The sequence below is a fragment of the Pleurodeles waltl genome, chromosome 1_2, assembly GCF_031143425.1.
Source record: "Pleurodeles waltl isolate 20211129_DDA chromosome 1_2, aPleWal1.hap1.20221129, whole genome shotgun sequence".
NCBI lineage: Eukaryota > Metazoa > Chordata > Amphibia > Caudata > Salamandridae > Pleurodeles > Pleurodeles waltl.
The window spans coordinates 209,733,307-209,752,945 of NC_090437.1; positions in this window are offsets into that span (position 1 = coordinate 209,733,307).

Here is a 19,639-nt window from a genome sequence, read left to right on the forward strand (position 1 = left end):
TGGCTCCATCAAATTTAAGCATTTCTTTTTCTTAAATGTGTTCCAGTCTGTGGTGTGCACTCTACCCAACAGTAAACAGTATGAGAATTTGTGCATGACAATGTTATCTTTACAGTGATAAATACACTATTAAATATTTACCAGCAACTTTGTGAGTGAACAGTTCTGCAGTGATACACACACTTGCTATAAAGATTTCCAGAAACATTTACACACTGTTCATTTGGAATTGCATGGATGTTGTGTGTCATGTCTCTGCTTCCACAGTGATGCACACAATTGTTGAAATCTATATCTTTCATTAAGGTCCTAACAAAACTCCATTACCACATGATACACCTTTCGCTAAGTTTCTTTAGCCTATGCCTTGCACATATCGCTAATGTGAATTCCTTGTGTCACACTTGCTGTGATTCAAATTTTTTGTACTCATTGTCTGTCACTCTACAGTCAAATATTTTCTCAACACACACATATACTTTTATAGGCATCTAATATGAGGTGACTTCACCATGCAGTCCATAAATCCACCACCACCATTTTTAGAATGTCCCTGAGAACCACCAATAAGTTTCTTCAACGTCATTCAAATATTCTTGGGGACAATAAGAGCTTAAGGTTCCAGCCAGAAAGAACTTCTACATTCATTAGGGTTTGAAGTTGTGCTATTTTCAGACCTGGTGCCAGCTGTACGAAGCGTTTTGCATGGTGCAAACTGCGAAATTCGCAGTTTGCGCCATGCAAAACCTGCATCGCGATGCACAATCCCATTTTGCGAGTCGGTTCCGACTCGCAAAATGGGAATGTGACTCTCAAATAGGAAGGGGTGTTCCCTTCCTATTTGCGATTCGCACCGTGATGCTGAATTGCTTTGTGACCGCGAATGCGGTCGCAAAGAAATTCGCAGTTAGCACCCATGTCAAGTGGGTGCTAACTCATTCGCAAAAGGGAAGGGGTCCCTAAGGGACCCCTTCCCCTTTGTGAATGTCACCATAAATATTTAATCAGAGCAGGCCGTGGTCCAATGGACCACGGCCTACTGTGAAAAAATGAAACCCAATGGTTTCATTTTTTCTTTTGTATTGAAACTTGTTTTCCTTTAAGGAAAGCGGGCTGCAATAAAAAATTTTTTTTTTTAAACTGCTTTATTGAAAAAGCAGTCACAGACATGGAGGTCTGCTGTCTCCAGCAGGCCACCTTCCTTGTGAGTGCAGGGAATCGTAAGGGGGTCGCAAATTGCGACCTACCTCTTTAATATTAATGAGGTGTGTCTTTGCGACCGACTTGCGATTTGCAGAAGGTGTCTGAGAACCATTCTGCATATGATTTTGCAACTCGGAAATTGCGAGTTGCACGACTTGCAATTTCTGAGCCGCAAAATCTATTCTTCCTACATCTGGCCCTTAGTCATGACATAGAAGGGACAGTGATCCTATCTCATACTGCCCTGTGACAGCATTCTCATTAAGTGACGGCTCAAGAGAGAGCTAATGCTTTTTGTAGAAGACCCTAGAGAACTAGTACCTCTTGTGTTACATATCTTTATGAACAGGGAGCGCTCTACTGATATTTCTAAATAGAGTAAAGTTTGTGTGTAGAAGGACTCAGAAAACAATAGCCCCTGTGCCACTACATTTTATTAGACGGTAAATGAGGTATAGTGAAGTTTCATGTAAAGGTTGAGGTTTGTAATACAGCGCTATACAGAGTGAATGGCTCATTTCTATTAGAACATTCTATCTCTATCAGTAGGACCCTAGCGGTTAAAGGTTGGGAGTAAAAGGCTTTAATGAATAATTCAGCCCTGTATAAAGGATAGAGGTATCTCCTCTGAGAGAACAACCTGTTTGAATGGGTTTACAGACAGCAAGGTCTCTACATATACCTCTGAAAAGAGTAAAGGGCTAGTGTTCAAGGTTTTAGATAAACACTAGGCCCTCTCCTACCAGACTTAAACAGGGCACTGATTTGTTTTGTAGAGTTTCATGAAAGAGTAACTCCCTCTTATACAAGTCCATACAGAGTGAATGGTTCAGATTTATAAGCAAACCATCTCTCCTGACACGTCTCTACAGGTTAAACGGTAGGTGTGAAGTGTTTTAATAATGAAGCTATCTGTCTGTATAGACATTTATTCAGAGTGATGAGGGTGTTTGGTTCAGTTTTTAAAAAGCTATCTGTCCAATGACACTTCTATAGAGCAGAAACAATCTGCGTACAAGGATTAATGGAAACACCAAGCCTTGAATTATAACATTTCAAGAGGGTTCAGATTATGTATGGTAGAGTTTGATGAAAGAGGGACTGCCTTTTATTATAAGTATATACAGGGTAATTGCTTTTTTATGGTAAAATTGCCTCTCTAGTGACACTTCTTTTCAGGGTAAAAACAGAGTTTGAAAGGCTTTAGTACTAAACCCATCTGCCTAGAGAAAATGTTTCTTACAGTAAAAAGGGTGTTTCATTCAGTTGTCAAACAGCTGTGTCTCTAGTGACACCTAGAAAGGGTAAAGGATCTGTGCACACACCTCCAGAGAAAACCCAGCCCATCTGTTGTAAACTTTTACAAGGATGCAAAGTCTGTATGTTAGATTTGCATAAAAGAGTGATTTTTTTCTTATAACTGAGTACAGGGTAAATGCTTCATTTCTGTGACAGCATGGTTTCTCTGCTGAGACGTCTCCACATGTTCAATTCTGGGTGTAAAAAGATTTTGTTACAAACCCATCCCTCTACAAAGATTGTTTTCTCTGAGAGAACCACGTGTATGATTGCTTTGAGAAACAGATCCATCTTTAATGACATCACTAAACAGAACACATTTGAACAGAGTGCAGATTAAATGAGATGCAATTTGATAAAATCTTGGTCTTTGTCTAGGATCCACTGTCCAAAATCATATACACTAAGTACAATAGTTGGAATGTACATCAACCACTCCTGAGAGATACATAGATTTCAAAACAAGAGTATCTCCATAGCTACCTATAAACTCAACAATCTAACAAAGATTGAATCAGTGAAGGCTCAAAACACTCTTAGTTTTTAAATGGCACATAAGTTTATAAAAAGTATGAAACTTTAACAGCAATGAACACAGTAAAATAAACACAGACAACAAACACAAAAGTGCAATTATGATCAAAACAGCAATATTACTATGAAATTATCAAAGTCAATTCATTTTTATCATTTGTTCAAAATCATCAGATAACAGAGACTTAGCCATTTACATTTTAATCATCCAAATTATTTGTATCTTCAAAATAAACAAACATTGAAACTGGTTTCTAAATATATGATTTTATTCAACTATTTAGCCACAGACTTCATACTCAAATTATGCTATTGTTTTATTTACCTTCCAATGAGGCTGTATATGGAAGTAGCTGAATACACTAATCTCCCTTTATATAAATTCAAATGACCTCTGCTGATCACAAGTCAGTGAGATTGCACTTCCTTCACCTCCAAACCACCAAGAGCAATCTCAGGCGTCTGAGGTGGATATGCAACATATAAAAGTATCTTAACACTCAAGCCTTGCAGACAATCACATTGCAGCTTTTTGTAGAAGGAATGTCAATCATTGGTTGACCCTAATATAACCTCAATCTTGCCTTCTTCACACAACAAATATGTCTCTTTCACAATACATATACTACATGGAACATACTTCCCTTTAATGGTCTTTGCAAGCTTTTATTTTATCTTAATTACTAACAATAGCATACTGTGTTTTATTTGTATTGATTTATGACTATTTTAAGTAGTTAATGGCACTTGTACTGTGCTAATACACACTTTTTCCCTAGCTGTATAATTGTACTTACAAGACTCTCATGGGATTGTAAAAAGACCTCATGGCAGGATCCCTCTGTAAATTTCAATGCAACATTCCACCAGTTTCACAGGATCGTACAATGTTTCCACAGCAAGCTTCACATTCAGAAGCTTCTAAAGGACACTCATGATACTCTTTCAGGATCATTGTAAAATTTCAAAATCACACAATAGAAAAGTTCACACTGTTTAACCGCTTCAGTGCAGGCATCGGCCAGTGTCTACAGTATGACAGGAGTATGGTGTTTCTACAGTATGACAGGAGTATGGTGTGGGGAGACACTGGGCTCTTCATTGATATCTCTCCCCAGGGCAACAAATGTGTATAGTAGAGTGTTGGGAGGATCTGGCTTCTCCAATGGCACCTCTCCTCAAGATAACTAGTGTGCATAGTAGGGTGTAAAGAGAGACTACCTCTCCACTAACACCTTTCCCACAGTGAGCAGTATACATAGTAGGGTTTGTGGAGGGACTAGCCTCGTAGCTGAGACCTCTCTATTGCATAACAGGTGTGAGAGGGTAGAGGCCCTTCCAAGTTAGGGTGTGAGGAGGTGTTTACCTCTCTGGTCACATCTGTCCTCAGAATGACAGATGTACAAGTAGGATATGGGGAAGAAATAACCTCTGTAGTGGAAGTCTGTCTTAGATAATGGGTTTGCATACCTGAATGTGCAGTGGGACTGACCTCTAACTGAGACCTCTACCTACGCAGATAGGTGTGCAAAGTACTAATTCAAAAGGAGTTTGTTTTTTCCCCTAAGATTTCTCCTCAAAGTGATGAGCATGCATTGACTGGTGTGAGGGGGCATCTATATTAGGACATTGGCAATGAGAGGCCTCTCTACTGTGACTTTTCCCCAGGACAGGAGGTGTGCACAGTAGGATGTAAAATCCAGTACCCTTTCTGATCACACCTCCTATCATGTTAACACATATACATTTTACACAGTTGTTCTCAGAATGACAGTTACGTTTAGCAAGGTATAGATAGCAGGTATCTTCTCTCTCTAGATTAAGAGGTGTGTTTAATAGAGTGCAAGGACAGGTTGTCCTCTCTGCTCACACTTATCCACAGGCTAATGTGTAGTATATTCTGTTAAACAACTACATCTATGCTGTCACCTCTCGCCAGGCGCTCTTCGAAAAGTACTGGATTTGAAGAAGAGACAGACCTGTTGTCTATCACACCTCAACAAGATAATGAGTATACATAGTGGGTTGTGCACAGGGAAAGGTCTCTTATCTGTGTCCTCTACCCAGGATGACAGCCATGCACAATACAGTGTCAGGAAAGACTATTTTCTCAACCATGAACTATCCTCTGAGTAACAGGCTTGCGTAGTAGGGTGTTGATAGGGACTGGCCTCTCAGTTGAGACTTTTTACCAGGTTAATGTTCATACATACTAGGGTATGTGGAGAGATTAACTTTTGAAAAACAGATCCCTCTCTTAGATGAGTGTGTGCACTGTACAGTATGGGAACTCACTGCTTCTCTGCCTTTACCTTCCCCTTGTAAGAGAGCTCTCCATACTACAGTGTGGTCAAGGAGTGATAACTCAACTAAGACCTCACTCTTGCATGACACGTGAGTGTAATAGGATAATCAAATAATTGGCATCTCCATTAATAACTCTCTCTGGCGTAAAAGATGTACACAGTACCGTATATACACACAAACATGCAGGAACCCTTGTGCACTCCCTAGAGAAAGAACTGCTAGTTTCCATCAACATTCCAATAGTGTAATAAAATTGAAAACTAAAACAACTAGTAAATGAAAAACAATAGTAACAATAGTAACTTCAAACTGTTTTTTACAACAAAATAACTTAACAACAGTATAACTCAACAATTATATCAACAAACAATATTAATGACTCTCAAACAAACAATATAACCAAATTCAGTCATTTAAAATATGTTCTACTAGGTCTGGTCCATAGACATGAGCAGTTTTAAACACAGAACAAAAAATGTACTTGCCACATTTATCACTTGCAAAGTTTGATAAGAAGAGTCTGGCAGACTGACAAAGACACAGTACACCAGGACCACTACTGCTATGTAGGCACATTTAAGATCTACTCATCCACAGATATTTACAGTAATAGGATGGGTTACTCTTCCAAAATACTCAACACTTCCAAAGCTTCTCCATCTTTTTCTCTTGTGCACACAGTACCACTTCAAGTGCTCTCCAATCAGGCTGCTACAAAACCAATCTTTTTAAAGAAGACTGTTGGAAAATGGGTTATTGGTAAGGGCAGGTAGGTACCTACACTTAGCAATAGGCCACAAACCTCGACTAAGGTCCAGTTAGGTCTCAGTAAATTAACCCCAGCTCAACCCTTGGTAGCTTGGCAACGAGCGTCAAGGCTTAACTTGGGAGACAGAGTGTAAAGCATTCAAATATCACAAAACAGTAATTAAATAAAACACATGAAACAGTTTAAAAATCCAAAACCAATTTATAAAAATAGATAACATTTTTATCTTTAAAATGACACCAAAACGAATAAAATCAGATAAGGGGAACCGGAGATATGAATTTTTAAAGAATTCTTTTTTTTTAGCGCCTAGAAACAAAAAGCGCCAATCGGGTCATCTGGTTGCACCTCGACCGGGGCAAAGTCAAAGTTTCAGGCCAACCGCGATGGAGCCCTGCTCGGCTACAGGCCGCGGGAGGCCTCGGTTAAAATGTTACCTTCACCCTTAATCTTTTTTTCAAAGATTTTCTTCACCGGGACGAACCAGCAAATCAGGCCGGGTCGCGGTTGAGGCAAGCCGGCTAGAGTTGCTGCGGCGGGTCGGTCCCTCTATGGAGCTTTTTTACAAAAATTGTCCAAACTTCTCCAAACTTCTGGGGCTTCTCCCAGATGTCCTTTTAAGGTTCTTTTGGGGTCCACAGATCACCCCAAGGGTCCAGAAGTTCTGAGATGGTCCTTGGGGGTTGCGGACTACAACTCCCAGAATGCACCTGGCGCAAACTCCTTTTTGGCCACTGGACCGTGGTCAGCTGGTCGCTTTCTTCAGGAGTTGGTGCAGGGGACTCTGGATAGCAATTTTTCACCTGTAGCAAACAGGGAGTCCCTCCTTGAACCAGTTGAAGCCAGGCAAAGTCCTTCTTGTGGTGAAGCCCAAGTGTGCAGCTGGTGCAGTCCTTCAGAGTGCAGGTTCCAGGTGCAGGCCAGGGGTCCAGCAGGGCAGTCCTTCTTCTTCTGTTGATCTTCCTTGTTGGATGTGGTAGGGAACTGAGGTGTGGGTGCAGGCCTGCCAGTTTTATCCTTGCTCCTGGGTGAAAAGCAGGGGGGTCCTGGTTCTCCAATCAGGTGCAGGGTCCTTCCCCCTGTGATGACCACTTCCTGGGAAGTGTGGCAAAAATCAATCCCAGGAGGCAACATTCTATAAAAATCCATCATGGCTGAATCTGATTTTTGGAGGTTACATCTGGCTGAGCCCACCCACTGGTGTGGCTAAAAATCATAAACACACCCCTTTCCTGCCCTCTCCTAATCTAATCAAGGGGGCACCTAGTTGTCTGGGGTTGCAGGATGTGGGGGTGTTGCTGGTTGCTCCAAATGTCCTTCTCTGCCTTTGAAGACCAGTTTGGCAGCCCTCCCCCTTCCTGCCTCACCATCTGCTGAGGGGAGATTCCTTCCCACAGGCACATTCCTTTGCGTGAAGCCAGGCCACTTCACACCTCATCAAGGCAGCTTGACCAAGCTGCTACAGGCTGGCCAATCAGAGCACAGCAGCAAAAACAATGCAGGGCTGAAATTGGCAACTTTTCAGGTAAAGTTTAAAACTCTTTGCCTGAACAAGTTATATTAAACCCAACAACTGGAAGTTGTGGGATTTATTACAACAATAAATTTGATACCAAACCCTTGGTATGCATCATTTAAGGAGACTTTAAAAATTAAAATAAAGTCTCCCCATTCTAGCCTATGAAGGCCATTTACTACAATGAGGGAAAAACGAATTTGGCTGTTTTTACCTCACCAGGGCTTATAAAACTATTTTTATAAAGTCCCTGCTTATAGTTACATGGCACCCAGCCCTAGGGGCACATAGGGCACACCTTAGGGGTGACTTATATGTAAAAATAAGGTAGTTTAAGACTTTGGAACTACTTTTAATTCCAAAGTCGAATTTGCATATAACTTTAATTTAAAAGCAGCCAGCAAGGCAGGCCTGCCTTTAAAATGACACTGGGCACCCCAGCAGTGCACCTATGGGTGCACCACCTATGCTGTGGTCCCTAAACCTACATGCCCTACCATATACTAGGGACTTATAGGTAGGTTAACTTAGCCAATTATAATTAGCCTAATTTGCATATCCATTTTACACAGAGCACACGCCCTGGGACTGGTTAGCAGTACCCAGGGCACCATCAGAGTCAGGAAAACACCAGCAAAAGTGGAAAATGGGGGCAAAAAGTTAGGGGGCCTTTGCAATCAGCCCTGTTTTCTCACAAATACTTTATGTGTCTCCTTCTGTAAGCACATTCTTTGTTCTTGTAAAACAAGTACACATTTCACGGTAAGCTTCACAGGAACATAATTATTTCTCCAAGCAATATTTTTTTCAAAAGTGAATAAGTTATTTTTCTCCTCCATATATTTTATCACTGGAACTTTTCCATTTTCCTCTTACAAAAAAGAGATTATTAACACAATATTAACAGTTACATACTGGTTAATGAATTAGAACAGTGATTTATCACTATATTGTCTAACCTTTTGCACATTTTTCACCCACAATCACATATTAGTGTAGCACTACTTGTTATTCCTTTCTCCTGAAAAAATCCCCAGCCTCACTCAATGCATCTATTCTTTTTTACAGATACATTGAAGCATGGCATCAAATTTGTGATTGAGCTGGCAACAAACAGTTGCAATATCAATGGAACCCATTTATCCAGGAGCTTTATAATTCATACCTGCTATCTCTAAATTATCCAGCCTGAGAAACTCATGAAGATCACCCACAACATACTATACACAGTTAAAATGACAAAGTAGGTGAACGTACTTACATTTCATTACACACACTTTATTTCAAAGGAACACATTACTCTTTAGAAACATTTGATAACACTGAGCAGGGTGTTTCACTGCAGAAATATCAAACTACCCACTGGAATCTCTCACAAGAGAATTTTTGTGGGCCTGATGAAGACTCATTTTTACTTTTGTCCCCACCCTTGTCAGAGACTTACCATCCTTCTTCTTGCCATCCTTGCCACCCCCTGTATGAACTTTTCTGTTCACTCTTGTTCTGACCCATTTGTCTGCCTTCTTTCCCAATTCTTAGGGAGAGGTCAGATCTGAGTCCATTAGATATTGGTGTAACAAGTCAGACACACAGTTATTCAGAATATGCTCTCTCAGGATCAGATTATACAGGCTTTCATAATCAGAAACTTTACTGCCATGTAACCACCCTTCCAAGGACTTCACTGAACAGTCAACAAAGTCTATCCAGTCTTATGGTGTCTCTGAACTTAATCCTGTATTGTTCAGTTTTTAAGCCAAATCCATCCAAAAGTGCATCCTTCAAAACTGCAAAATTGTTAGCATCACTTTCTCTAACAGTAAGGAGCCTATCCCTACCCTTTCCAGTGAAAGATAGCCACAATATAGCAGCCCACTGCCTTTGAGGGACCCCCTGTACCATACAGGCCCTCTCAAGTGCAGCAAACCACTTGTTGATGTCATCCCCCTTCTTGTAAGGGGGGACTATCTTGTGCAGATTCCTGGAATCATGCTCTCTTACAGGATTACTATCAGGAATACTGCTATTGCTGCCACCATGGGGTCCTAACCTCAATCTCTGTCTCTCCTTCTCCAGGTCTAAGGATTCCCTATCTAAGGCTAGCTGTTGTTGTTTAAGCTTCAGTCTGGTCTCTTCAACTCTCAACTTTTTGAGTTCCCTTTCTAACATATTGTCTTCAGGGTGGGTGGGTTAAGAATGCTTGGACACAGAAGAGAAATTGGAAACAAAAGAGGGAGATCTGTCCCTAACTGACTGAACCCTAGCAACTTGGCCTCTGGGAATAAAGACTTCCCTACTATGATGGGAACCACCATTACTACCGACATTACTAGGTGTCCTGCTAAGGGGCAGATTTGGAAAAGAACCCTCCCCACCTCCCTCAAGGAGATCCCCTGAGTCAGAATGGGAGCCTTATATTAACCTCTCATTTGAAGTGCCTGCTTGGGACTCATCATTCACAATAAGCATGTTATATAGAAACTCTTTTGTAGGGTTCTTTCCTATCTCTAAACCTCCATCTAAGCAGAGACTCCTTAGACTCTTGTCATTCAAATTGTCATAAGTAGTATTGACCATTTTAAGAGCAGACTCTACATCAGACATGATAGGAAAAGGTTTAGAGACAGTGAGAAGAAATACAAAGTTTCAGAACTTTTTAAGGAACAGAGAAAAAACCTTTTTCTAACTTTTAGAAACTTTTAGAAGTTTAGAGAAACTTTTCAGAACTTTGTAAAACGTTTAAGAGGAGAAAAGCAAAACTTTTTGGTTAGGTGTGCACACACTGAACTTGTTTTGTATATTATTCTCTTATGAAAAGTATACAATGACAAAGTGGTAAGTAGTTACAAGTACTTATCCCACAGCTGCACAACCAATATTGGAGGCTGGCCTGGCTTGTAGTGGGTACCAGAGGTACTTACACCTTGTGCGAGGTCCAGTTATCCCTTATTAGTGTAGAAGAGGTGTTTCTAGCAGCTTAGGCTGATAGAAGGTAGCTATGGCAAAGCAGCTTAGCCTGAACTAGGAGACATGTAAAGCTCCTACCATACCACTGGTGTCATATGCACAATATCATAAGAAAACACAATACACAGAAGTACTAAAAATAAAGGTACTTTATTTTTATGACAATATGCCAAAAGTATTTCAGTGAGTACCCTCAGTATGAGGATAAGATATATACACAAGATATATGTACACAAACCAAAATTATGCAGGTAATAGCAAGAAAAGTAATACAAGCAGTGTAAAGTTACAATAGATTGCAATAGGAGCACATAGGTGTAGGTGCAACACAAACCATATACTCCAAAAGTGGAATGCGAACCACGAATGGACCCCAAACGTATGTGAACTTGTAGAGGGTCGCTGGGACTGTAAGAAAACAGTGAGGGTTGGAAAAATAGCCCACCCCAAGACACTAAAAGGTAGGTGTAAAGTGCACCTACTACCCCCAGAGAGCACAGTAGTCGTGATAGAGGGATTCTGCAGGAACAAACACCAGCAATGCAACAACAGTGGACTTCCGGACCTGAGTACCTGTAAGACAAGGGGACCAAGTCCAATAGTCGCAACAGTGTCGAGAGTGGGCAGGAGCACAGGAAATGCCAGCTGAGGGTGCAAGGAAGCTGCCACCTGTTGGAAGAAGCTTGGAGTTCTGCAAGAAAGAAGAGGACTAGGAACTTCCCCTTTGGAGAATGGATTACCCACTTCGCAATGAAGCTTACAGAGGTGTTCCCATGCAGAAAGACTACAAACAAGCCTTGCTAGCTGCAAGGGTTGCAGTAGAGGTTTTTGGGTGCTGCTGTGGCCCAGGAGGGACCAGGATGTCGCCACTTGAAAGAGGAGACAGAGGGGGCACCCAGCAACGTAGGGAGCCCTCACAAAAGCAGGCAGCACCCTCAGAAGTACCTGAACAGGCACTTAGAAGAAAAGTGAACTGGAGTCCACCCGAAGTCACAAAAGGGAGTCCCACGACGCCGGAGGACAACTCAGAAGGTTGTGCACTGCAGGAAGGAGTGTCGGGGACCCAGGCTTGGCTGTACATGAAGGAAATCCTGGAAGAGTGCACAGGAGCCAGAGCAGCTGCAAATCACACGGTACCCAGCAATGCAGCCTAGCGTGGGGAGGCAAGGACTTACCTCCACCAAACTTGGACTAAAGAGTCACTGTACTGTGAGAGTCACTTGGACAGAGTTGCTGAGTTCCAGGGACCACACTCATTGTGCTGAGAGGGGACCCAGAGGACCAGTGATGCAGTCTTTTGGTGCCTGCGGTTGCAGGGGGAAGATTCCATCAACCCACGGGAGATTTCTTCAGAGCTCCTGGTGCAGAGAGGAGACAGGCTACCCCCAGAGCATGCACCACCTGGAAACAGTCGAAAAAGCCGGCAGGATGAAGCGATACAAGGTTGCTAGTAGTCGTCTCGCTACTGTGTTGCGGTTTTGCAGGCGTCCTGAGCAGTCAGCGGTCGATCCTTTGGCAGAAGGTGAAGAGGGAGATGCAGAGGAATTCTGGTGAGCTCTTGCATTCGTTATCTGAAGAATTCCCCAAAGCAGAGACCCTAAATAGCCAGAAAAGTAGGTTTGGCTACCTAGGAAGGAGGATTGGCTACCAAGAGAGGTAAGAGTCTATCAGAAGGAGCCTCTGATGTCAGCTGCTGGCACTGGCCACTCAGAGCAGTCCAGTGTGCTACAGACACCTCTGTTTCCAAGATGACAGAGGTATGGGACACACTGGAGGAGCTCTGGGCACCTCCCCTTGGAGGTGCAGGTCAGGGGAGTGGTCACTCCCCTTTCCTTTGTCCAGTTTCACGCCAGAGCAGGGCTGGGGGATCCTTAAACCGGTGTAGACTGGCTTATGCAGAGATGGGCACCATCTGTGCCCATGAAAGCATTTCCAGAGGCTGGGGGAGGCTACTCCTCCCCAACCTTCACACCTATTTCCAAAGGGAGAGGGTGTCACACCCTCTCTCAGAGGAAATCCTTTGTTCTGCCTGCCTGGGCCAGGGCTGCCTGGACCCCAGGAGGGCAGAAACCTGTCTGAGGGGTTAGCAGCAGCAGCAGCTGCAGTGGAGACCCCGGAAAGGCAGTTTGGCAGTACCCGGGTTCTGTGCTAGAGACCCGGGGGATCATGGAATTGTCTCCCCAATGACAGAATGGCATTGGGGGGACAATTCCATGATCTTAGACATGTTACATGGCCATGTTCGGAGTTACCATTGTGACGCTGTACATAGGTAGTGACCTATGTACAGTGCATGCGTGTAATGGTGTCCCCGCACTCACAAAGTCTTGGGAATTTACCCTGAACTATGTGGGGGCACCTTGGCTGGTGCCAGGGTGCCCACACACTAAGTAACTTTGCACCCAACCTTCACCAGCTGAAGGTTAGATATATAGGTGACTTATAAGTTACTTAAGTGCAGTGGTAAATGGCTGTGAAATAACATGGAGGTTATTTCACGCAGGCTGCAGTGGCAGGCCTGTGTGAGAATTGTCAGAGCTCCATATGGGTGGCAAAAGAAATGCTGCAGCCCATAGGGATCTCCTGGGTACCTCAGTACCATATACTAGGGAATTATATGGGTGTACCAGTATGCCAATGTGAATTGGTAAATTTAGTCACTAGCCTGTTAGTGACAAATTTGGAAAGCATAGAGAGCAAAGCTACTGAGGTTCTGGTTAGCAGAGCCTCAGTGAGACAGTTAGGCATCACACAGGGAACACATACAGGGCACATACTTATGAGCACTGGGGCCCTGCCTGGCAGGGTCCCAGTGACACATAGACTAAAACAACATATATACAGTGAAATATGGGGGTAACATGCCAGGCAAGATGGTACTTTCCTACAGCCGGTGGTAAAACATAATGGACTCACGACCATGGCGGAAACCGCCAACACAGACAGCCACTTTAACACTCTGACCGCCACAGCAGCAGCAACAAACACCACGGCGGTAACCGCCAACAGACAGGCGGAACACAATGTACCGCCCACTCTATTATGACACACCAATTCGCCAGCTTTTCTGGGGCGGCACCAACACCATCAAAAGCATGTCATAAACAGTACTTGGAACGGAAACCACTCACCTCTCGACACCCAAAGAGGAACCAGGACACCATGGAGCCCGAGTTATAGGTGTTACCAATGTTGGTTTACCTCCTCTTCTACCAGGAACATCAAAGACAGCAGTGACGACCACGGTGAGTACTGCACCTAGCACACAGGGGAGGGGGAGGAAAAAGAGAGTGACACACACACGCAACACTCCACCCCCAACAACACACACAGAAACACATGCAGCAACATTACATTGACACCCCGTAACCCCCTGGAAGAACGCAAGGACCAAATGAAATGATTGTAACAAGTGTAATCATCGAAAATCCAGATAGGCCAACATAAATTTAAAAGCTCAGTATATACAAATATTCACTGTAAGTACACAAGTCCGGATACTGTTCCACTACATGTCCGTGGACCAATGGTCCCAAAAAGCATGGTCGAAGCCCACACATGACACCTGCCTCAAAACGGAGAGAACACTGCTGGGGCAACAGGTCGAAAAAAAACAGGCACCTCAGGGGAAGGGGAGGGGGGGCACCTCAGCCGGGTGATGGGACGATGCCACTGCTCCACGAGGGGGCTCCATGCCCACTGCTTGGTCCTGGTGAGTGCAAAGCCACAGTCTCTCAAGTCTCTCAAGTGGGTGGGTTGCCCACTGCTTTATCCTGGGGAGTGCAAAGCCACAGTCTCTCAAGTGGGAGGTTTGCCCACTGCTTTATCCTGGAGAGTGCAAAGCCACAGTCTCTCAAGTCTCTCAAGTGGGTGAGTTGCCCACTGTTTTATCCTGGGAAGTGCAAAGCCACAATCTCTCAAGTCTCTCAAGAGGTTGGTTTGCCCACGCATTGGTCCTGGGGAGTGCAAGGCCACAGTCTCTCAAGTGGATGCTGTTCTCCACTGGTTCTGGAGGGGGCTTTGTGCCCAGAGTGCTTCATCCTGCCAAGGACTGGGGTAGTGGATGCTGTTCTCCACTGGTTCTGGAGGGGGCTTTGTGGCCAGAGTGCTCCATCCTGCCAAGGACTGGGTGAGTGGATGCTGTTCTCCACTGGTTCTGGAGGGGGCTTTGTGCCCAGAGTGCTGCACCTGGGGTGCAGCAGTTCCCATTCCCTCACCTGGGTGTCTGAGCCACAAGATTTTCTTTGATCAGTTAGCATGATACTCTATGGCGGCAGAGACACACTCCTCCCTGCGGCGACTTAGCCTGCCAACTGCTGGTACTGCCAGTGCTTGTTGTGGTGCCTCATGTAGTGTGTGCAGGGTCCAGGATGTCCTCTGCAGCCTCGGACGACTGCCCACTGGGTATGATGCTGATGTCGGCTGTGGTGGCACTGGCTGGTCACGTCGCGTGGCAGGTGGCGGTGTCTGTGGCGGTGTCTGCGGCGGTGTCTGCGAAGGAGATGCTGCTGGTGGTACTGGTGTCAGCTCCTTTGGAGGAAGATAGCAGGACGTCTCCTGCAGCCTCAGATGGCTGCCCACTGGGGATGATGCGGGGGACTGTAGCAGAGGCGGTGCAGGTGGCGGTGCAGGTGGCAGTGGCCACAGCTGTACAGGTTGCTGTCCTGTCTTGCAGAACGTGTGACACCAGTCCCTCACCCGGAGGCTCCCTGCCCTTAGCTGACTTCCCTTTGGCCTTGTGTCCCTTCCTCACCTTGGAAGTCGCTGCTCGGACCTTGGCACTGTCCTCTTTTGTCTTGGAGGAGGCCTTGCTGGGTGGTTGGTGCGGCTTTTTTCCTACGGCATATGGGCCCCTTCTTCACCTTGGCAGGTGGCAGAATAGGGTGATCCTTAGCCTCACTAGGTGGCACACTGGCAGCCCTGATGGGTGCCACCTGCGATGTTGCTGGATTTGCAGGGACCACAGTTCTCAAGGATTTTGTGGCTGGGGTGCTGGGCTGGGATCTGGACATCCTGGCCCTAGGGGAAGGACGGGGTGGGGGAGGTGTGGGGAAGAGGTCAATGTTAGCAAGGAAAAGTTTCTTTGACACACTGGGACGGGAAGATGGAGGGGGTTTGGGAGTGGAGGAAGAGGTAGTGGTTGTAGGAGATAAACGGCTGCTGAGTCTGGGTGAGGGTGCATGGGCTGGAGGCTGTTGTGAGGTGGATGGCTGTTGAGTGGTGTGTGCCTGCATTTGTGTTCTTTGGGAGGAGGGTTCACAGACACACTGGGAGAGGACACAGGGGATGTGTGCATGGTACTGGGGATGGTGATTGCACGTGACCGGTGTGTAGTGATAGGCGTGCTGGTGATGGAGGTAGTGGCTGAGGATGTAGTGCATGCAGGTGTGAGTGGAGACGAGACTGGGAGAGAGGTGGAGGACGTGAAGGAGGGAGACACAGTGGTGGCAGTGGATATTGGTGTGTCTGCATGGGTATGGTGCTTGTGTGAGTACCTGTGGGATGTGTGGTGCTTATGTTTGCCTGAGCCACTTTTGTGTGTTGATGAGTGTGCATGCTGGTCTGATGGTGTGCTTGGGATAGGCTGAGGTAGAGGGGATTGGGTCTGGGTAGTGGAAGTTGGATGGGGGAGGCTGGACACAGGGACAATGGCTGCCACCAGTGCGGACACCAGAGCCTGAAATGCTCTTTGTTGGGCTGCCAGGCTAGAATGAATGCCCTCCAGGTATGCATTTGTTTGCTGCAAATGCCTCTCGACACCCTGGATGGCATTCAAAATGGTTCACTGCCCAACAGTGAGGGATCTCAGGAGTTCAATAGCCTCCTCACTGAGGGCAGCAGGGCTGACTGGGGCAGGATCTGAGGTGCCCGGGGCGAAGGAGATGCCCACCCTCCTGGGTGGGTGGGCACGGGAAACATGCTGAGGGGCTGCTGGGAGGGCGGTGCTGTTGGTAGGGTGGTGGCTGTACCTGTTGTTGCAGTGGGCACCTCTCCACCGCAAGGGAGCTCCCATCAGAGGAGGAGTCGCTGTAGCTGGTGTCTCCTCCTGTCCCCGTCATGGAGCTCCCCTCGCCCTCCGTCCCCCTGGTGCCTTCAGACCCCGTACATTCAACCTCCTGGGCCATGTGGGTTGCACCTTCCTCCTGCTCCGGTGCTAATGCTCCTCCGCCAGATGATGCTAATGCACACAAGGACAGAGTGACAAAACAAAAAGGGGGAGGAAAGACAGAGGAGACACATGGTCAATGCCAGATACAACACCACCATTGGCAGACACAACACATAAGGAGCAGCGCTATGCACTAGGCCATGCACTAACTGTACTTGGGGTAATCACCTGCCCATGGGGGACAGTGCCTAAGCCCATTTGATGCACACATGGAATCCACAGGAGTCTTACTAGGTGTAGATGGCCACTACCACTTTTAGGGTTGGAGTGCCACGGAGCCTGCCTATAAAAGGACCTACCCAAGCAAGTTTGCCCTGGCCTAGAGGAGCCCACAGCCCACTTCCCCACCCAGACACCTCATTCAGCACGCAGAGTCAGCTGAATGTGACTGTACTCACGCCCTTGTGGCTGCTGTGATGCCCTCAAGTGCCTATCCAACACAGGATATGCCACCACCAGGATCCGGTACATCAGGGGGGTCATGGTGCGACGGGCACCCCTGCCACATTGGGAGGCCATCCCCAGCTGGATCTCCACCGTCTTCTTGGTCAGCGGTGCAGGTCCTCCCATCTTTTGTGGCAGTGGGTGGTCCGTCTATGGTAGACCCCCATAGTCTGCAACTCCTTGGCGATGGCACGCCAAACATCCTTCTTCTGGTGGGTGCTGTCCTAGAGGAAAAGTGAAGTAAGAATGGATTTTCCTCCCCCATCCGGTTCTTCTTACTCATTGGCCACAACTTCCCACCCTGGCCCAGAAACACATACACTGACCATCCTCACATGCTGGCCTCAGCCCACACCCCCCCCTGTATCTTCCATCCACCCCACTCCATACATTCATGCCCCATCCATCATGCTCACAGTGTACTCACCTGTTTGTCTGGAGGACTGTAGAGTAGCGCGTACTGGGGGAGGACCCCAGCCACCTTGTTATCCAACTACTCAGCGGTGGAGGCAGGGGTCCTTTCCCCAGACACTGTAGCCATTGTCGCTTCTAGACTCAGGTCACAGCAGCACTTGCATTGTAGGTCCTCTCCTGTTGAATGTCAGGTATCAAGTGAGTGAAGAGATAGAAAATAGTGGTTACGTCCATGGCGGTGCGTACAGTCACCTCCGGCATACATCGTCATTGGCTCCTGGAACCCATAGGGCCCAATGATAACCAATGCTGAATTGTGCTGCGGTCTTCGTCCGCCTACCGCGATGCTGCACAACGCCAGCGCAGTTATCTCATTTCCCCTTGTCCCTCCTTATAGGTCAGGCATCCGCCATTTCAGGGGGCCACATGGCAGGGCAACTAACTGCGTCACAGCACTTTTGGGAAGGAATACGGACAGACAGCGCCACACACCGATTACATCACAATTGTTCCAAACACCCTTGTGCAAGCTATGTGGTCTCTGACCCTCTGCTCACCCTTTTCCTCCATAGGGCACATCCGATGAGGCAGATGATGAGATAGCATCATTCTCCGGTATACAGACCACTGGTTGACCTGTCGACAATGGAAGACAGACATATCATTATCACCTACAGACTTGATTGTGCAACAGTCCAGGAACTGGGTGCCCAGTTGGAGCCAGACCTGATGTCAGCTATCCACCATCCCACAGGAATCCCCCCTCTAGTGCAGGTCCTGTCAGTACTCCATTTCCTGGCCAGTGGGTCCTTTCAAACAACAGTGGCCATGGCATCAGGGATGTCACAGCCAATGTTCTCTAACGTGTTGTCCAGAGTGTTGTCTGCCCTGCTGAAACGCATGCGCAGCTACATCGTATTCCCTCAGGTGGAGGATTTGCACACAGTGAAAGGTGACTTCTATGCCTGGGGACATATTCCCAACATCATTGGTGCCATTGATGGTACACATGTGGCATTTGTCCCACCCCGCAGGAATGAACAGGTGTACAGAAACTGCAAAAGCTACCATTCCATGAATGTGCAGATTGTGTGTTTAGCAGACCAGTACATCTCCCATGTGAATGCCAAGTATCCTGGCTCAGTGCATGATGCTTACATTTTGAGGATTAGCAGCATCCCTTATGTGATGGGGCAACTCCAGAGGCAGCGTGTGTGGCTAATAGGTGAACTCAAGGTCCCAACACAGTTTGAATAGGTGTCTAGGTATGGGAGAGTCCCTAAGGGTTGGTGTGTGTCTAACTATTGTCCCTCGATATTTGCAGGTGACTCTGGTTAACCCAACCTGTCATGGCTAATGACCCCAGTGAGGAATCCCAGGACAAGGGCAGAGGAACACTACAATGAGGCACATGGGCAAACTAGGAGGTTAATAGAACGGACTTTTGGCCTCCTGAAGGCCAGGTTCCGGTGCCTTCATATGACAGGTGGCTCCCTATACTACACACCGAAGAAGGTGTGCCAGATAATCGTGGCATGCTGTATGTTGCACAGCCTGGCTTTGTGGCGCCAGGTGCCTTTTCTGCGTGAGGATGGGCCTGATGTTGGTCTTGTGGCAGCTGTGGAGCCTGTGAACAGTGAGGAAGAAGAGGCAGAAAAAGAAGATATAGACAACCGAAACATCATCATGCAATACTTCCAGTGAGACACAGGTAAGAGACTGGCACTGCTCCTCTCATATTATACTACTGTAGGACATTGCATGATTCTGCCTTTTTACCTCTGTGTATGGACCCTGACAGTTCACTTTGGCTTTCCATTTCACAGAACTGGATACCACTTTCTGCCTTTTGCTATGTTTACTGCTGCCCAACAACTGTTGAACATTAGTATGTGAAAATGAACATTGACATTGCTATTTATCAGAGAGGTTGTAATAAGACACTTGTGAAAGTACAGACTGACTCCAGATCGTTTTGTGATTCAAGGGTGTTTAGTTAAGTGCTATTCAGTGGAGG